At 38.7% G+C, this 19,826-nt stretch overlaps 1 protein-coding gene and 1 pseudogene across 1 annotated transcript in view; both read right to left on the minus strand.

Moving 5' to 3' along the window:
• Positions 1-19,826, minus strand: part of PHLPP1 (PH domain and leucine rich repeat protein phosphatase 1) — a 245,055-nt gene that overhangs the window by 163,759 nt on the left and 61,470 nt on the right. The window lies entirely within an intron of this gene.
• On the minus strand, positions 9,280-10,272 carry LOC105712967 (peptidyl-prolyl cis-trans isomerase H-like; annotated as a pseudogene).

A 19,826-nucleotide genomic window follows, 5' to 3' on the forward strand; every position in this document is an offset into this window, starting at 1 on the left:
ATCGAGACCATCCTGGTCAACATGGTGAAACCCCGTCTCTACTAAAAATACAAAAATTAGCTGGGAATGGTGGAACGTGCTTGTAATCCCAGCTACTCAAGAGGCTGAGGCAGGAGAATTGCCTGAACCCAGGAGGCGGAGGTTGCGGTGAGCCGAGATCGCACCATTGCACTCCAGCCTGGGTAACAAGAGCGAAACTCCGTCTCAAAAAAAAAAAAAAAAAAGACGTTTCACCTTAAGTTTTAAAAGAAGGCTTATCACAATCTTGCAGAGAGCCATATACTCCCCAATATTAAAAAATGCTGGTTTAATTTCTTTAACAAAATTTGTCTTTCAGGAAAGCAAGTTAGTTATGGCAAAGTCACTATACAATGTGGATAGCAACAAGAAAGGAGACTCATCAATATCGGGAAAACAAACTTGTTTAACTTAGGTTTCATATAGGATTGAACATAAAGGAAATTAAGACCCACTGGCAGGCTGATGGACCCCAGTTTGAGAAATATTCAACTAGCCCAAACCACAGCAGGTAGCCCAGGGAATTATCATCATGGTACAGGTGTTAAAAGAATAGACTCAGCCGGGCGTGGTGGCTCACACCTGTAATCCCAGTACTTTGGGAGGCCGAGGTGGGCGGATCACGAGGTCAAGAGATCGAGACCATCCTGGCCATGATGAAACCCCATCTCTACTAAAAATACAAAAATTAGCCGGGTGTGGTGGCATGCGCCTGTAGTCCCAGCTACTCAGGAGGCTGAGGTGGAAGAATCGCTTGAACCCAGGAGGCGGAGGTTGCAGTGAGCCGAGATTTCACCACTGCACTCCAGCCTGGTGACAGAGCAAGTCTCCGTCTCAAAAAAGAATAGAGTCTGGAGTCAGACAGATCTGTGTTTGAGTCCTGGCTCCACTTCTCCCTAGTGTGAATTTGGGCAAGTTACCAAATCAATCCTCAGTTTACTCCTCTGTAAAACCAGACAAAACTACTACCTAAATCATTTGTGTGTAGTATTTGGCATAGTGCCTGATACGTAGCAAGCACTCAATAACTGTTAACTAAACTAATATTAACTAATGCTATAATATATATTAAGTTCTATGTTCAATAAATACAGGTTATGGTTGTTATGGAAGAGCTGAGGAAGGGGCTGGCTGACTGGACAAGGAACAGTGTCAGGAATAGCCCACACTACACTATCAGTAGATCAAGTTCCATCAACAGGCGAATCTGACAGAATGAGATGGTTCAAACAGGCAAGCTGACATGAAGGTGAAACAGCAGCAGGTGGTAAAACCTAGCTTTGAAGATTTATTCATTAGACTTGGAAAGAACCAGAACCATTATTAAATTTTTCAGAACTGATTTTCTGTGCAAACATCTAGGTAACTTGTAGGTCATGATAAGCATCCCCCTGCAATCTTCATTCACTTAATATGCTTTATAAAGGTTTTTGTTCTGTTTTGTTTTCTGAGACAGAGTCTCACTCTGTTGCCCAGGCTGGAGTGCAGTGGCGCAATCTTGGCTCACTGCAACCTCTGCCTCCTGGTTCAAGTGCTTCTCCCGCCTCAGCCTCCCAAGTAGCTGGGATTACAGGCGTGCACCATCATGCCCAGCTAATTTTTGTACTGTTAATAGAGATGAGGTTTTGCTATGTTGGCCAGGCTGGTCTTGAACTCTCAACCTCAGGTAATCCTCCTACCTCAGCCTCCCAAAGTGCTGGGATTACAGATGTAAGCCACCATGCCTGAATTCCTTTTTTTTTTTTTTTTGAGGCAGGGTCTTGCTCTCTCAAGCAGGCTGGAGTGCAGTGGCACAATCATGGTTCACCGCAGCCTTGACCTCCTGTACTCAAGCAATCCTCCCACCTTGGCCTCCCAAGTAGCTGTGACCACAGATGCACACCACCACACCTGGCTAATTTTTAAATTATTTGTAGAGATGGGGTTTCCCTATGTTGCCCAGACTGGTCTCAAACTCCTGGGCTCAAGCGATCCTTATACCTCAGTCTCCCAAAGTGCTGGGATTACAGGCATGAGCCACCACACCTGGCTTATAAAACTTTTTAAAGCTTATCAATGGGTACTCCTTTGTATCATTTAGAGAAACAATTGAGGAAGTTATCAGAATATACTGATTAAAAGGCAAGGAGCAGAAGTAAGAAGAGAGCAAAAGTGGAACTTAGAAAAGAATAACATAATCAGAGTTTTTCCCACCAGAAGAAAGTGAAGCCATCAAAAAATTATAAAAAATCATTCATACTAAAAGGATATCAGCAATAAAATCTACTGTTTCACACCAGTATCCACAGAACACAAAAGAGACAGCAAATTATAGTTTTACGCTGGCACTACCAGACAATTCAATAGGTCATGCCTGAGAAAATATTTCTTTTCTAAGCTGCCTTTAAGTTCCAGCTGTTTGAAAGATGGGAAACTCTCCAAGTCCATAAGTAAAGCTCAGTCAGTAACATATACTCCCCAGACTTGACTTTCCTATTTCCATAGCATTCATTGGAAATGATAGTTTGCAGCATGAAATGAGGAGTTTGATTTAGTCACTCTGATTAGAAAAACATGTGCTTACATTTATAATAACAAAATCTGCTTGGTTATAGAAATCTAAAATGTAGAAAAATAGTTGTTTTCATTATTTCTTTTCTCAGAAAGAGAAAATGTCTCCAGGAAAAAAAAAAAACAGTGTAATCATTAATTAGTAGGGTAATAATTATAGTTATAAAAGAGAAAAATGGGTATTAATCCAATTTACCTAAGGTTGCTTTCCTTCAAGTCTGTTAACTGTGGAGACTCTTAACCTTTCAATGAGTCAGTATGTGCAATTATTAATTAGCCATTTTAATAAAGAACACTATTTCCTATGAAGACAAAAGTCTAAAGTCACATCAGAAGTTCCTTACTGTTGTAACTCCAGCCTCAAAAAAATGTCAATGACATCAAGCTGTACTATCTTGCTTCCCTAACAGCATTTCATAACGCTCAGCTAATAAATTCAGAATATTTGTCTAAAAATCATAAAAAAACAGCAAGAACATTCAATGATGCAGCAAAAGAGCTGTCATATTACTGGCAGGAAATTGCATCTCCCTTTGTAGCTTGAAGAAAGTCAGAGGCAAAGCATCCCTACGGAGAAGCAAGAAAAGCCAAGCAAAACCACAAGGAAAACATAGCAAGAAACTCTCATTTGAGGTTGATGGCAATTCTTAATACTTTTAGATTTTTAAAATTATATTCAAATAAGCATTATGGAGTAAAATGGAAATTTTACATAACATTTCAGGAGGAAACGTGGCTACACAGTGCTGTCAGGCTAGCATGCCTGCCTCTGCTGCTGCTCCCACCCTCCAAGCAGATGAGCAAGTCTCATTACTGACTTTTTGCTTGTAAGTAAAAACTACGTATCTGTACAGTTTGTTTTCAAGTAAATCCAATCATCTCATAAATTTTTTTAAAAACTACAAATCACTAATTTTTAAGTGCTTACTAGGGCAGTAATGAAAGCATGCCTGTCTGTGCTTGTCTTAGGAACTGTCGGAAAGAGCCTCTTAGTGCTCCAGGCCTTTAAGTGCAAGCTCCTGCCAGGTCTCTCACCAGCTCCTCAACTCAGCACACTGAAAACAAAGCCAGTCTTCCTCCCTGCAAAATCAGCTGCCTGTCCCATTTCTGCAGTAGTAAACAACATTCTCCCAGACTCATGAGCTGCAAAATCTGGGGTCACTTTTAAATACTCCCTTCCCTCTTTGCCATGTATATCCAGTTAACCACTTCATCCTGCAGAATCGTCATAGCATCTCTTGTATTCATTGCTTTCTCTATGTTCCCAGACTCAGATTTTTGACCTTAACTCCCACTCAACTAATGGCAACAGCCACATAACTACTCTTTCTATCCACAGTTTCTTCCTACCACATACCACTACCAGCATGCATGTTACCACCAGGAGTCATGGCGGGTATATCTGATGTTCCACTTAAAGGCTGTGACTTTTTATACAACATTTTAAATCCTTATAGCTGCTAACAATAATATTAACATACTGGCTTTCCTAAACTTGGGAGTCATGTTGTATTCTAGATTACTGAGCTTTATAGATGCCCAAGAATTTATTCTTTTGGCAATAAGTTTTACTTCAACATTTTTGAATATGTCATAATAACTTGTCCTGCCTTGTCAAAAATCAAATAAATAGCATCTTTTCTTGATGGCCTTAGGTCATCATTATAGGGTTATATTGGAGTATAATAAATGATATTCATAAAACATCCACGGACACTACTGAGGTCCCAGGCTCCTGGTTCCCACTTCATGAATGCTACGTTTGATACGTCCTCCCGTGTGTCTATACTGAAATTCTGTAGTGTCAGTTTGGACTGCTTACAGGTCTTTTTTGCTAACCTCCTGGCCTAAGATTGTGCTTGCAACTAATAACGCTAACAACCAAACACTAAATAGGTGAGGTGTACCTATATTTAACCTTATATCTTACCTTTCCAAATGTTTAAAAAATTCATGGAAGGCACGGAGTCTCTTTTATGCAGTCTGTATTTCCTGTTATTCCTAGCTGCTGTTCCATCATCACAATAGCCCATTAAATCACCAGCCTCACACAATTTATCTTTAAAAATTAGCTGGAAAATAAGAATACTGACATACACAGGACTTCAACTGTAATAAATGACCTATCAAATTCATTAAAGAAAAAGCCAAAGAAAATTTGTTACTGTGAAAAGCATCAAAGGTTTATATGTTTACTTTCCTTATACTCATGTCGATGAATATGCATATATATGTATATATTAAATTGGTCTCAGGTACAGCCTTGAACTACTTCATCACTTAGAACTTCCCAGCCATAGACCAAAAAGGTGCATTCCAAACAGCATCAGGGATTTGCAACATAAAGAAACAAAAGCCAGACAGAGCAGGAACTTGGAGATAAAAAGTATGGTACCTAGAGTCCAGGCATCAGAGGTGCAGAAGGTTTATGCTATGTGAGAAGACACTGATGAAAAATTGAGGGAGTCAGTCCCCACTCCTACCCCATCACCCCACCCCCCAATCCCCACGCTGGGCTTCCCTACTGCACCTACGCCATCATGGCAGAGAACAAGATCAGTATTTCACCTCTGCAAACAATCTTATTAAAAAACAGCCCAGAAAATTCTGGGGAAAAAATGAGATGTTTTACAAATTCTGAGATGTGTTTGTCTGTCTGACTCTTCAAAAACAAAGGCATTGTTTTTAACAACTAAGTCTGTCATTTATATAGCTACACTACACACACACGCACACACACACACACAGAGCCAACTGAGATTTTTTTTTCAAGCAAGGATTGTTTCACGACAAAAATGCCACCTACTTACATGAAAATGCTCTCTGCCATTGTTTGTTTCTATGGAAAAACAACAAAATCTTACATATATTCACTAATGCTCAAGGAAAGAAATTACCCAGCACATGTGAGAAACACTGTCAGCTCATCTTGCTCCCCCACCCCCCATGTGTTCATCCGACATCAGTGAGGGTCTCCCTGTCTGGTTTATTGCCTTGACACAAAGCCTTGATGTGGCTTTGTTTAATTTAGCTTTATGGGCTTCCCTGCCACAACATTAACATCTCAGCGATGGGAAAGGAGGCAAGCCACTTCCACTGCAGGTTAAAGCTGGGTTTTTTGTTTTGTTTTTTTTTTTAAACACGCCCCTATTTGCTAACACCAAGACAGAAGGGCCTGGTAGAACTGGTTCCCTTTGCACAATAGAAAAACAGATTTAAGAATACAAAGAGATGAAAGAATATAAGATATAAGAAATACATAAGAAATTTATGTAAACAAACATGCTAAGAGGAGAAAAGAATATTATATAAAATTTCAGATACTCCAAAAGAAATCATTTAATGCACTGTGATTTCTCTGAAGCTTAGGCTAAAAAGACCACAGAGAAAAAGTGGGTGGCAGTGGCCAAGATATTCTGGAAGTTTCTTCTTGTTCCACATAGAGATAACTGGGGTTAGCTGTATTTTAAAAAGTAAGAGCAATCTGTTAAGCTAAAAAGAAAAAAGAAAAAGAAAAAAAGGGCATGCTGAGTAAACCATCCTTCCTCTGGAATCCAAAATACTCTGTTTTTGGTTTATCTATCCAGTACCAAAAAGAGAAGTTGTGCAGTATCAAGGGTTCGGTATGGTAATTTTACAACTGAAGACTGACGTTTTGAAAAACATAAGATGTACAAGTTTTAATTACAATTTATGGTGACACACCTTGGTAGACTGAAGAACAGCCCCTTGACTACACACACACACACACACACATACACACACACACACACACACACACACATCCTCTTACTACTCATTTATTTTTGAAGGCATGTGAATTACATAAACCAGTGCTCTGTTATAAAAGCATACAAAAGGAAAAAGCTTTCACCTTTTGCCAGAAGACACAATTTCAATATAAATTGAGAAGGGGACGGACTGATTTCTAACTTGTCCCTGGTAATTACAGTGGGATTACACACGCACTACAAGTCCTGCTTAGTCACTACTGTCCCTGACAACAGCCATCCTTCCCTATTCCCACCATTCCAGTCCCTGCTTTACCACTGTGGCTTCCTGAACTCCCACAGTATCCAGCTCATTCAGAAAAATCCAAGTGTGCCAAACTACCAGACACCTGGGCAGTGAAAGTCGATCCGCCTCCCAGAGATAAAGCCTAGGGGTTCTCTATTAACAACCAATTCAAAGGAAGGAATTTAAGGAAAACAAACTTAAAAGGGCCTCTCTGCTGCTGAGCCTCAGGAGAACACAGCTTCAAACAGATAGAAAATACTATTGGTATAACATCTTCATTGATGTATTATTGAAAAAAATCAAATAACAGACATGAAATGTTTATGACAGGATACTGAATGAATACTGTGCCACTGAGGTCTGATAAAACTAGCAATGTTCTGCCAAAGGCAGCAGACTTGATAAAGACTCTGAACAGAGCAAATGTAGTCTTAACCAAGTTCCACTTAACCAACCCACTGGATTAACCACACATCTCCATTCCTTCAGTAAAACACACCAGTGACCCTTCGTAGGGACATGGATGAACCTGGAAAACATCATTCTCAGCAAACTGACACAAGAACACAAAATCAAACACCACATGTTCTCACTCATAGGCGGGTGTTGAACAAGGAGAACACATGGACACAGGGAGGGGAGCACTATACACGGGGGTCTGTTGGGGGGGAGGGGGATAGTGGGGGGGTGGGGAGTTGGGGAGGGATAGCATGGGGAGAAATGCCAGATATAGGTGAAGGGGAGGGAGGCAGCAAATCATACTGCCACGTGTGCACCTGTGCAACAACCTTGCATGTTATTCACATGTACCCCAAAACCTAAAATGCAATTAAAAAAAAAAAAAAAAAAACACACACCAGTGAAATCCATGACATCGTGGGATCCCCCACTAGTATGCACAGCATATTCCTATCCCCCATCCCTCCTGCATAGTAAATGCTAATTGTACTTGTAATTATATTATTAATAACATTTACATAGACCAGGGAAAAACGAAGGCAAAGTAATTTCTGTGAAAATTAAACTGAACGCTTTGGAGAAACTCAATCAAGTGAATCAATTAATAAAAATACCAAAATAGGTTTAGAAAGAAACTGTAAATGGGAAAAGGCTGATAAAAATCTATGCCCTGGTTCTGAGGCAAGAACTAAAATAAAAATTCCATTCCTGATTCCATCAGCCTTGGAATATTGAACTAGGAACTGTTCTTTGCTCCCCCTCACTTCCTGCCTTCAAAATGATGCTTTAGGCTGGGCACAGTGGCTCACGCCTATAATCTCAGAATTTTGGGAGGCTGAGGTGCATGGATCATCTGAGGTCAGAAGTTCGAGACCAGCCTGGCTAACATGGCGAGATCTGTCTCTATTAAAAATACAAAAATTAGCCAGACTGTAGTGGCACGTGCCTGTAGTCCCAGCTACTTACAAGGCTGAGGCAGGAGAATCACTTGAACCCAGGAGGCAGAGGTTGCAGTGAGCCAAGTATACCATATACAGATAATTGGGGTTAGCTATATTTCAAAAATTGAGAGCTAAAAAGAAAAAAAAGAGGGGGGAAGAAAGCATCCTGAGCAAACCATCTTTTCTCTGGAATCAAAAATTCCTGAGAAAATTAAATTTGTTTTCTCTGCACTCCAGCCTGGGTAACAAAATGAGACTCTATCTCAAAACATACAAACACACAAACATACATATATAAATGCTTTAGAAGTATTCTATACCTCCCTACCTCTAGATAATGTCTAGGATGAGGAAAGTATTTGCAAATTATCTTAAAGATTTTATATTTTCCTTTAGCCAGCTTTTTCAATTAACTGCCCAAATACTAGTTCTAATCATGTTAGAGAAGAAGTGTTATACTAAATAAACAGCACAAACCATTGCAAGAAACAAAGACAAATGTCATTATTTCTTTGGCACAATTGGCAGCTTTTAGGAGAGGCAGTTCACAGAGTAGACTGTGAACCTTTTACCAAAAATCATTCTACTAAGTGTAGCTACTATTAAGAGCAAGAGCTTAGGACAGACTTTAAGTGTAGATATAGAAAATGTCAATGACTTTTCATTCATTTGCTTTGAAAACAGCATTCTTAAATTACAGGTGGCTTTTTCTCCTTAATATTGATCAAGAAAATCAGATGTTTAAATGAAAAGTTTGTCACAAAAAGAAAAGACAACAGTAAACCTCATGGGAACAACTACTTTGAAAATAAGGCAGTGAGATTACTAACTTACCTAAGGTCACAGAGCTAGGAAATAAAACAGCCAAGACAGTCTGATCCCATGGACTTAACTCTCAACCAAAAGTAATAGTGATAGTAACGATCACAAAACAAAACAACAACAACACGAAGACGGCGATAACAATAAATAACAAACTCGATGGTTCAATTCATAAAGTTCAAGATATGGGAAGCATCAGACTCATGAGTCTACTAGAGAGGGCTTGTAGACATAGAATAAAAATGTTTATCTTTTAAAATATCTATTACTCCTTAGACTGCAATGAACACTTTAAAAACTCACTTTTACCAGTGAGCATTAGCCACAGATGCCTATAGTAAGAAATGTAATGTCTCTCTTATAGGAAGATGCTCTAGCATCAGTGTGCAGAAGGGACTAAAAACTAGGGGACCACGCTGGAGGCTATCACTGTCTGGTTAAACTGACTATAAGAAATGAATGACGGTCTGAGTTAAGGCAGGGACAGAAAGTCGAAGAGGGTGGTAAGAGATAGATTTAGGAAGCAGTCATCTCCTTATGAGTATTTTTTTTTTACACATACAAAAAAACTTTATTTACAGATGAAAACTTAAAGACAATCTTGGATTCTGAATCTCTGATACTTCCAGGGTCTCTTGATCAAATGGGGCAGCAGCAGGCAGGGAAGCAAACACGAGAGCCAGTCCAGATTATCTTACTCAAGAACACCACCAACAGGAAGGGAAGGCCTGAATCAGTCTTGATCTGGACTACATCTCCCCACATTGTGAGATCACCACAGGTAGCTTGGGCTTATTGTGGGGCCTGTGGGAACATTCTCAATCTTTCTCATCACTAGAAGTCCATCGATGATTTTTCCAAACACCACATGCTTCCCATCCAACCAATCGCACTTAGAGCAGGTGATAAAGAACTGACAGCCATTTGTACTGGGACCACTGTTTGCCATGGAAAGCAGGCCTGGAGCTGAGTGTCTAAGTTTAAAATTTTCATCTGCAAATGGCCCCTGGTAAATACTGGCGACTACAGTACCATCTCCATTAACAAAATCTCCACCCTGAATCATGAAATCCTTTATGACCCTGTGGAAGGTGCTTCCTTTGTATCCTATTGGAACCCTATCTTTTCTGAATTCTCTGGTGCAGAACTGCCTAAAGTTCTCGGCCGTCTTAGGCACAATGTCTGCAAAGAGCTCGATCTTCATGCGGCCAACTTCCTGACCGCCAATGCTGACATCAAAGAACACCACGGGGTTAACAGGGCTTGAATTTGCCACCACCCTGGCTGTGACCTGGAAGCAGAAGTTCCTTATGAGTATTTACCCATTATTATTACCTATAAATTATTACAGTTATTGATTAAGCACTTGTTACAGGTCAGGCACTTGGCTATGCACTGAAAATACTGAAATACAATTCAGTTCAGCTTACCACTCTTCCCTCTCCCTGGCCCACTCCTGCCGTACCAAATGATGGCATGGTTTCCTCACCTCCAAAATTTAACTGACAGCATACTCCTTTCTTACTTAGGGCCCCAAATCCAGAATGAAGGGTAATGACCCAACAAAAAAACAATGCCCAAATTTTAGCAAAATAGCAGAGTAGGCAGTAGACGGAGAAGGCCTTTGGCATTCAGAAAATTACTTTTATGTTACGCTTTTCTTGCCTGTAAGGAAATTTTTTTTCACATACAATTTAAGTTTATATTAAGGCCATTCTCCTCGCCCCAGAAGGATGTTACTAACGTGTAAACGGCACTAAAATTTACAATCTAGGTAGATCAGTCTTGCCCAACACCATCTCTAATAGCCACAGTACAAAGGTAGAGAAACCAGACTTATTTTCTCTATTTCAGTCCCAAGGTACTGCTTGGAATTTCTGTTTTTGCTCTAACAAATGGAGCAACTGCTTCTCCCTCTATACACAGTACTCTGTCCTTTCCTGAATGATGATCACAGCAGGAATCTTAACACTGCTTCAGATATTACATAAATTTGCCCTGTCCTTCTAAGGATGATACAAACAGTCTTAAATGGCTCTTTATCTACTGACTGTGACATCACCATTGGCAGCCGCAGCACTGTAATTGTTTTGGGAGAGAAGCACTACATATCTCTGAGTGATCACATGCATTCTCTATTCCCTCCCTATCAGCCAAACACTGTATTTAGTGAACAATATAAACAATACATCAATTACAGTCCTTTAAAACTGAGAGTCAAACAGAAAAACATACCAATTATCTGGTTTTCTATGTTTTATAACAAGCTAATTTTGGAGCCATGATTTCATTGCCTTCGTTGTAAAAAAGGAGTTTTTCAAATCGTTCTTCCCTCCTCTAGCATTTATGCTATATTAATCTTTTTCTCCACAAATATCTATATATTTTCTGATTTCATGACTCATTTTGCCCTGAACAGACCACGCTTCAGTTTCTCAATTATGGCAACTACGTCAAAAAAGAAACCACAATTACTAAATTCAAAAAAGGATCCCCATAATTTTCTGCTGATTTAAGTGTCAGTGAAACTAGACTTCTGCTCTGTTCCAATTCACTCTCAAAAACTTCAATTAGGACTAAATGAAACAACCAAAAATTATAATCCAACAATATAACACATACTGAAGCAAGCTATATATTTGCAAACAAAAATGTGATTTTATTAGTGATAATTCTCCCATTTCTTCAGCACACAGACAAATGTGTGGCTTTAGCAGTTTCTGATTTTTTACCACTCACTTAAATGCAAGTTGGCCTTCACTGGAACTAACTTAGCCCTTAAACTTCTCTTCCTTCTGAAGATAACAGCTTATGGGTATGGCTACAAAACCTGTCATGAGTTATCATAGTACACCAACTTCTATTACCCTCCTTCTCAGGCCTAAAGTAAGAATTCTGTCCCTGCTTTCTTTCTACTAGCCTTCGGGATGAGACTATTATAGTAGAAACCTTACATTCCTCTGTTACTCTCACTATTGACATGTGGGGCCAGATAATTCTTTCCTGAGAGGCTATCCTGTGTATTGCAGGATGTTTCACTGTCCACTGACAAATGCCAGAGTAATCCCTCTACCTGTGACAACTAAAGTCTCCAGATGTTGCCAAATGCTTACGAGAACCACTGCTTTAAACGTACCCCACTGTCTGTCTGCCCATGTGAAGTCTAGGATGAAGAAAGTACAATCAGAGAATAAAAATAACTTCAAAATTCTCCCCATCGTCTTGAATCTTAAAGATGCACCACCTTGGAGTCCAAGAGACTGGGTCTGGAGTTTCAAGTGCTCCCAGTTGTAGCCCAGCAGCTTTGGCTCTGCCTAGCCAGCTGGCAGAAGAAAGGCCTTCCTTGCTGTGGCCATCTTTCTTCTCACTCTCAGGCCCTTCCTTGAATGAGACCAGACCAAAATTGTGAGAAGTATGTTTCCTAAAAGTCAACTATAAATTCAGTATTGCTTTTTTACTTCCATATTGGACCGTTGTACCTACGGTCAATCATTTCACCCCATAAGAAACATGATTTAATGAGGCTAGGGCACAAGTTATTAGGCTATATTCCAAACATAAACTGGTGGCTATTCTAAGAGAAAAAAAAATGCATCAAGAAGAAAGGGCAAAAGAAAAGCTTTTCTTCCAGGCTTCAAGTGTCCCCTTGATAATAGCGCTATTCATGGATCAGAAAAGATACTCATTTCATGAGTTCCGCACAATAGCTTCTTGTTGCAATAACCATTACAATATAGCATTTATTGAAAGGTTTGTGGGGAGCAGAATCAAGATCTGTAACTATAGGTGACTAACCTATTTTTCTTTTTTTAAATTCTGAAAACAAATACTCAACTCACTAAGTTTTAACATGAGTACTATTGTTGGGTATCATTTTTATCTTCTAGCAAGAATAGTATTTTATTGGTCCCTAACTATGTAAAGATTCTCATAAATTCTCATCAAAGTGATTTAATTATGAGAGCTGGAACCAACCCAAACTATGGCTAACTATTAAAAACATTTTGAAAGTAAATAAATTAATTTTACTCGAGCACAAACAGATGTCAAAAAACAGACCACTGGAAGTCAAAAAACAAATAGCTCTTTGCCCCAAAAACATCTGATCTTAATCTGTCAAAAATTACCACTGCATTGCCCTTTGCTATGCCATCTTTAACAACATCGAAAGTCATTCCCCCTCGTTACTTCTCCTACCCTCAAAGAATTCATAGCTAAGAATTTATAGGAGATTTATCCCTATCTTACTTAGGGATAGATATCAATGTCAGTGAAGAATAGTATAAAATCAAGTATTATTGAAATTATTACTGTAAATTCCTTCATTTGTGAATTGTCACATATATAACAATTACAGTTATTATAAAAGATAGAGTGCATACAGCTGAATTCATGTAAATTCAATTTATATATAATATCACTGTGCCATACAAAGACACTTTTAGGCAAGAATATATATATGACAAGGAGAGCCCAATTATTTATTATTGAATCCTTCACAGTAAGTCACATCTTTTTAGGTGATAATATGGTGTGCCAACCCTGAATTATTCCACCCAATTAAAAAATCCAGTTGAGTTAAACAATTACATCTTGCTCCTTACACCTTAGTCTTTATCTGGTGCCTCTGTTCTCTTTCCAGGACCCTCACTTGGTCCAGCAGAAGAGGCTTGCCACATGTTCACCAATACAAGCAAAACTCAGGATTAGGAGATATCTGCTCAGGCAGACTCATGTCTCTCCACTGACACCCTCCAGTTAGGCAAAATGAGCATCAATAAAGTGAAGAGGAAATAGGAAGCAAAGTGTTTGTGTAAATATGTAACAAAGACAAACCCCTTTGGCATCTGAAAAGCATGAAATCATAAGTATGGCTGAAAACATATCATTACAATAGGCCTTAGGACAACAGAGAATTCATGACTATAACCAAAAAAAGAATGCAAAACAATGAAAAGTCACTGACCTCCAACACTGCCACTAAGTGTAATCTGTGATGGAAGCAACTGGCACTTTCTCACAAGACTTTATTAGTCACTAAAACAGTTTCTTAAGGGAATCTTCATCACAATCAACAAGACTCACAGCTAAAAATTTCTCATATGTATTCTAAGCTAATGAAAATCTGGTGAATATAGGCCCTTTTTAAGAAAATACAATAAATCAAAGTTCTCTTCATAAGGCTATGTTTCTAATAAACACGCAGCATTAAAACTGGAGCTTAAAATGCAGAAGAAAAGCAAGTTTGACTATAAATTAAAATGACACACATTCGGAAAGAATTTAAAGATTAAAATAATTAATTTGGTGAAAAAAAAATCATCCTATCCCAGGTGGGAGGGTAGAGATATACCTCTAACCACACTGGTTTTCCTGTGGAGCCAGAAAGAGGAGTACAAAACCACTCCAGAACCCAGTGACTCTCACCAGTGAAGGTGAGAGTCAGAGAAACAGGCTGCAACAGCTCACCAGGGCAGAAAGGGCCATGTGGGGCCAGGAGCCAAAACTAAAGAGTCCCGCGATATAGAGCCAGGTTAGACAGGAACAAGACACAGCACTTTCAAACATGTAAGGTGAAGTAGACACCTGTCTACTGTCCATGGCGAGGCCCTGATAAGCAGGTTAGGTGAGCAACCAACATTAAGGCAAGACATGAAGTGGAGAGAAACACTGTCCAAAACCACATCAAAGTTATAACCATTTAGACTGACATACAAACTTTTCTAAAACCACAAATTATTGAGTATGAAGCACTTTATATACCTTTTCTAATTTACTTAAGCTCTCCAAAAAATCTTATGAGGCAAATATAAAATTTTAACAATTAAGGAAATTAAGATTTAGAAGAGTTACATAGTTTTCCCAAACTCAAATAGTCAAATAAGTGGTAGAGCTAACCTTTGAGCCAAGAGCTTTTGGATTCTAAAGCCAGTGTTCTCAAGAATAAACCAAAATGTCTACATGCATGCTTTTTCCACTTAAACACACAAACTGAAAGGTTAAAGTTACTGGCAGCAGCCGGGTGCAGTGGCTCATGCCTGTAATCCCAGTACTTTGGGAAGCTGAGGCGGGTGGATCACCTGAGGTCAGGAGTTCACGACCAGCCTGGCCAACATAGTGAAACCCCGTCTCTACTAAAAATACAAAAAAAATTAGCCAGGCATGGTAGTAGGCGCCTATAATACCAGCTACTCAGGAGGCCGAGGCAGGAGAATCACCTGAACCCAAGAGGCAGAGGTCGTAGTGAGCTGAGATCACAACATTGCACTCCAGCCTGGGCAACAAAAGCAAGACTCCATCTCAAAAAAAAAAAAAAAGTTACTGGCAGCATCCTGTTGTTAAGAGTTCCACTGGTATTTAAAATTGTGTTATGTATCACACTAACCAGGAACCTGAGAGGATATGAAGTATCATATGAGGGAATCCAAGAACCACAAGGTGTATGTATTGTTGAGATGCATCAGTTTACAGTAAGGAAGATTTCTAAAATGCTGCCAGCACATGCAAATAAAGAACTTGATGAACTACAGCAGAGGTTCTCCAAGCATGGCTCTTGGATCAGCAGTGATATAACCAAGGGACTTATTACAAATGCAAGTTCTCAGGCCCCACTCCAGACTTACTGAATCAGAAACTCAGGGTGGGGACCAGCAATCCATGTTTTAATAAATCCTAAGGTAATTCTGATGAGCACTGAACTACAGAATACTGAATGGAGCATGCAGCATACAAGGTTTCTTAAAACTGATACATACCTAATAGCAATGAAGAATGATATGAACTTCAAGTAAAACTGATGTGCTAAAGTAGTACACATGAGGCCAAGTCAATTATAAAATTGCCAAAGAAGAAAAAGGTTGGGATCCTTGAAACTCTGCAAAGGCCAAATAAGTATCCTGAAGACAAAGCTTTACTATCCACTTAAATAATACTGTCAATTTTTAAGTCAATATGCCCAATAAATCACATATAGTATTTCTTACTGCAGCCACTGCCAAAAATAAAAACAAACAAAAAGTGAAATAAACTAGAATCCTTCAGATGTTTTAATGTTCAGTTAAGTAAAACAAATTTGACCATTCTTGAAAAGCTTAATGATAACTGGATGACTATCATATATACCACATACCCATACAATCTATAAAAATTCCCACAAGTGCAAAATGACTGGTTCTTGCCCAGATTTACATAATTATACACTGTTAAAAGAAGACTAATATTTGAGACCATTTCACTCAACTCTATGATTTCATAGATTAAGGAACTGAGGGCCAAAATATTCATGTGGAGAGCTGGCTACTGGCAGAACTAAAACCAGAGGCAGGGCTTCCTGACTTCCAGCCCAAAGAGCTCTCAATCTACCAGCCTGATTCAGCCATGCTTTAACTCAAAAAAACAGAACACATGGCCTAATGATACTTCAGCAATTCCCAAAACACCTCTGGAAATAATAGAAACTTTAAAAAAAGACTATTATTCAGCTACATTAAAGAATTGATAGGAAGAGAAATCATGACCGGACAAATTGAATACAAGACAGAACCTCATAATCTGCATACCAGCTCCAGCCACAAAAGACAGTATCTGTTTCTACCGTAATTGAATTCTGTAAGGGTAATGAAAAGATGAATCAATTATTGAGTAATTTAAACAGACAATCGTATCAATTAGTACCTATTTAGCCACAAGTTGCTTTTGATTCGTCACTTACTTCAGGGAGAATGATAAAGATGACATTCATCCCTCTGCACACTTACCAAGCACCCACTGTGTGTCTCCATGCACAGGGATACTGCAGTGAGTTAACCACACAGCAAGGCAACCGCTATCCTGAGGATTACTGACCAACAAGAGACAGAGTGACGAGTACCATGGAGACAGTTAAAATAGTGTAATGGAATAGGTGACTAGAGAGAAATAGAGACTGCTGAAGACTGCACTGAGGAGGTGACATTTGATATGAAACCTGAAAAAAAAGCATCTGAAGGTCTGAAGAAGAGGATCATCAACAGAGGAGACCACAAATACAAAGGCCTAAGGAGAGCTAAGGAGAGCGTGCACTTTCATGCTCAGGCAGAGTAGCAGAAGCAAGGCTACCAAGGGGAGGAGGGGTAGGCGATAAGGCTGAGGGCCAGCAAAAGCAGTCAGGCCTAGGAGGGCATTGGGATTTCATTCTAAGCGCATTGGGAAACCACGGGAAGGTTTTAAATAGGAGCACAATAAGATCTAATTACATACAACAAAATCATTACAAATTCTCAATGGCCTCTGAGTTTATTACTCCAGTCACTATCATTCCCTGAATTAACGATTTATAAGCTTACAGCTAACCTCCTGGGACCAGAGAAGTCAGAAGGTTTAGTCTAAAATACTTCCAAAGCATAATATGAGTAAACATGCTAAAGAATGACTCAAAATCCACACCACATCATCAAGCTATAAACATTAATCAATAAACTAACAGTTACTCACAGGCTAAATTATTCTACCTCCCGGATACTTACTTAGCCTGTATACTGCCTTAGAATAGCAGTAATAAAAGTTTTATAAGGTGTCTTTCAGAGCTCTACTTTCATTTTTTAAAAAAAACCCTCCGAAGAACAAACTTAATTTGAACACATGCTTCTATTATTTCTGAAAATATGTAATCTTACGCTTAAATACCTATGTCTCAGAGCAAAACAACAGCAAGGCCCTGATGGAATAAGCAGAGTATACAATAAGTCAGAGGGAGTTCAGAATAATGAATTTATTCCTACCAAAAGAATAAACAATGAATTTACTCTTACCATTCTCCTCATCACGTCTTCCACTGCCAGTTCAAAAAAAGCTACTTCCTAATTAAACTGAAGGCTACATTTGGTCTTCCAGATTATTCTCTTTAAAGTAGCCCCTCTAAGTATGAAATAATTTTTAAAAACAACGAAGCACCCAAAACTTCTTGGCTGCCCAGTCTACCCTTCAAGTCAATGATTTCCAACACTGGCTTTTTAATTGCCAAGGTTCCTCAACTATTCCCTCAAAAAAAACAGTCTCCTGTATCACAATGGTCTGTTAGGTGCTGGGAAGAATATCAAAGGCAATACATTAAAAAGAGTTCAATCTAATAAAATAATGACAATGGAATGTGGTAAATATACTAACAGAAGTTACGGCTTAGTCCTCCAAGTTAAGGATTGATTAATTTTTACATAGAAAACTGGCTGATTCACTCTCTCCTTGTCATATGCTATAACATGGAGATTCCATCAAGTGACATTATCTAGATTTAGGCAACTCCTGGGAAATTGACAGGTATTGAGAATTTTTCAGCAGGATAGTAACATGAATGACTGCAGTCACTTTAGAATAACAACTTATGGTATTATGGCATTATGGAAACAGATTGGAGAAGACAGACATGATATGCAGGACACTAATGAGAAGGGTATTTTAATGTGAGGGACAAAAACAAGGGCTTGGACAAAAATAGTCTAAAAGAGAATCCTTCCAATGGTATCTCTTAGCAGGAGAAAGATAATTAAAAAAAAAAAAAAAAAGAGAGAATCCTTACTGGTTGGAGTAAGGGGGTGAGTCCTTTCTAAAACAGAAGTCTATGACAGGTGATATCCAAATATAGACAGTGAGGGAAAAGGTAAAGTCAAAAATAGATTACAGACTTAAATATAACAGACCTTCTAGAAGAAAACTCAAGAAAAATCTTTGTGACTTTACAGTAGCCAAAAAAAACTCCCAAATAAGACTTGATAAAAATTTTAACTTTTGCTCTCCAAAATACACCATTTAGATAATAAAGAAGAAACTACAGAATAGAATATTTTTCAATACATATATATACATAACAAGGACTAATATCCAGCATATAAAAAGAACTTTTGCAACTCAATAACAACCCAGTGAGAAAAATGGGCAAAACATCCAAACTCACATCTCATAAATGAAGATACCTGAATGGCAAATGGAAAAATGTTCAAAATCATTCATCATCAAAGAAATGCAAGTTTAAACCAAAATAAAATACCACTACACACTCTTTAGAATAGCTCAAATTTAAAAGATTAACACTGAATACTGCAGAGAATGTAGAGCATTTGGAACTTTCAAACACTGCTAGTGAAAATGCAAAATGGTATAAATACTTTGGAAAACGGTTTGGCAGTTTCCTTTAAAATTAAACAAACATCTACCATTGGGTTGCTAAATATTTACTAAAGAGAAATAAAAATATATGTTGACAGAAAGTCTTGTTCACCAATGTTCGTAACACATTATTCATATTAGACAAAAACTGGAAATAGCCCAAGTGTCCATCAATAGGAGAATGACTAAACAAACTGTCATGTATTCATACAATAGAATACCAGTCAGCAGGCCAGGCGCGGTGGCTCACACCTATAATCGCAGCAATTTGGGAGTCTGAAGTGGGTGGATCATGAGGTCAGGAGATCAAGACCATCCTAGCCAACATGGTGAAACCCCATCTCTACTAAAAATACAAAAATTAGCCAGGCATGGTGGCATGTGCCCGTAGTCCCAGCTACACAGGAGGCTGAGGCAGGAGAATAGCTTGAACCCAGGAGGCAGAGGTTGCAGTGAGCCGAGATCACGCCATTGTACTCAAGCCTGGGCAACAGAGCAAGACTCCATCTCAAAAAAAAAAAAAAAAAAAAAAAAATTCAGTCAGCAATAAAAATGAATGAACTATTGAATACAATATGGGTGAATCTCAAAGTCATTCTACTGAGTAAAAGTGAGCAGATGCAAAAAGAGTAAGGGATGGCTCAATTTTGTATGTCAACTTGGCTAAGCTATGGTGCCCAACTGTTTGGTCACCACAGCTCAGCCAAGCTAGACTAGGTGTTGCTGTGAAAATATTTTATAAATGTGATTAACTATACTCAGTTGACTTTAAGTAGACTTCCTGCTATAATGTGAGTGGGCCTAGTCTAATCAGTTGATGGCAGTAAGACCAAAAACAGAGATTTCTCAGAAGATGAAGAATTCTGCCTCAAGACTCTA

The sequence above is a fragment of the Aotus nancymaae genome, unplaced genomic scaffold, assembly GCF_030222135.1.
Source record: "Aotus nancymaae isolate 86718 unplaced genomic scaffold, 86718_ANA_hifiasm-v0.15.2.pri h1tg000020l, whole genome shotgun sequence".
Taxonomy (NCBI): domain Eukaryota; kingdom Metazoa; phylum Chordata; class Mammalia; order Primates; family Aotidae; genus Aotus; species Aotus nancymaae.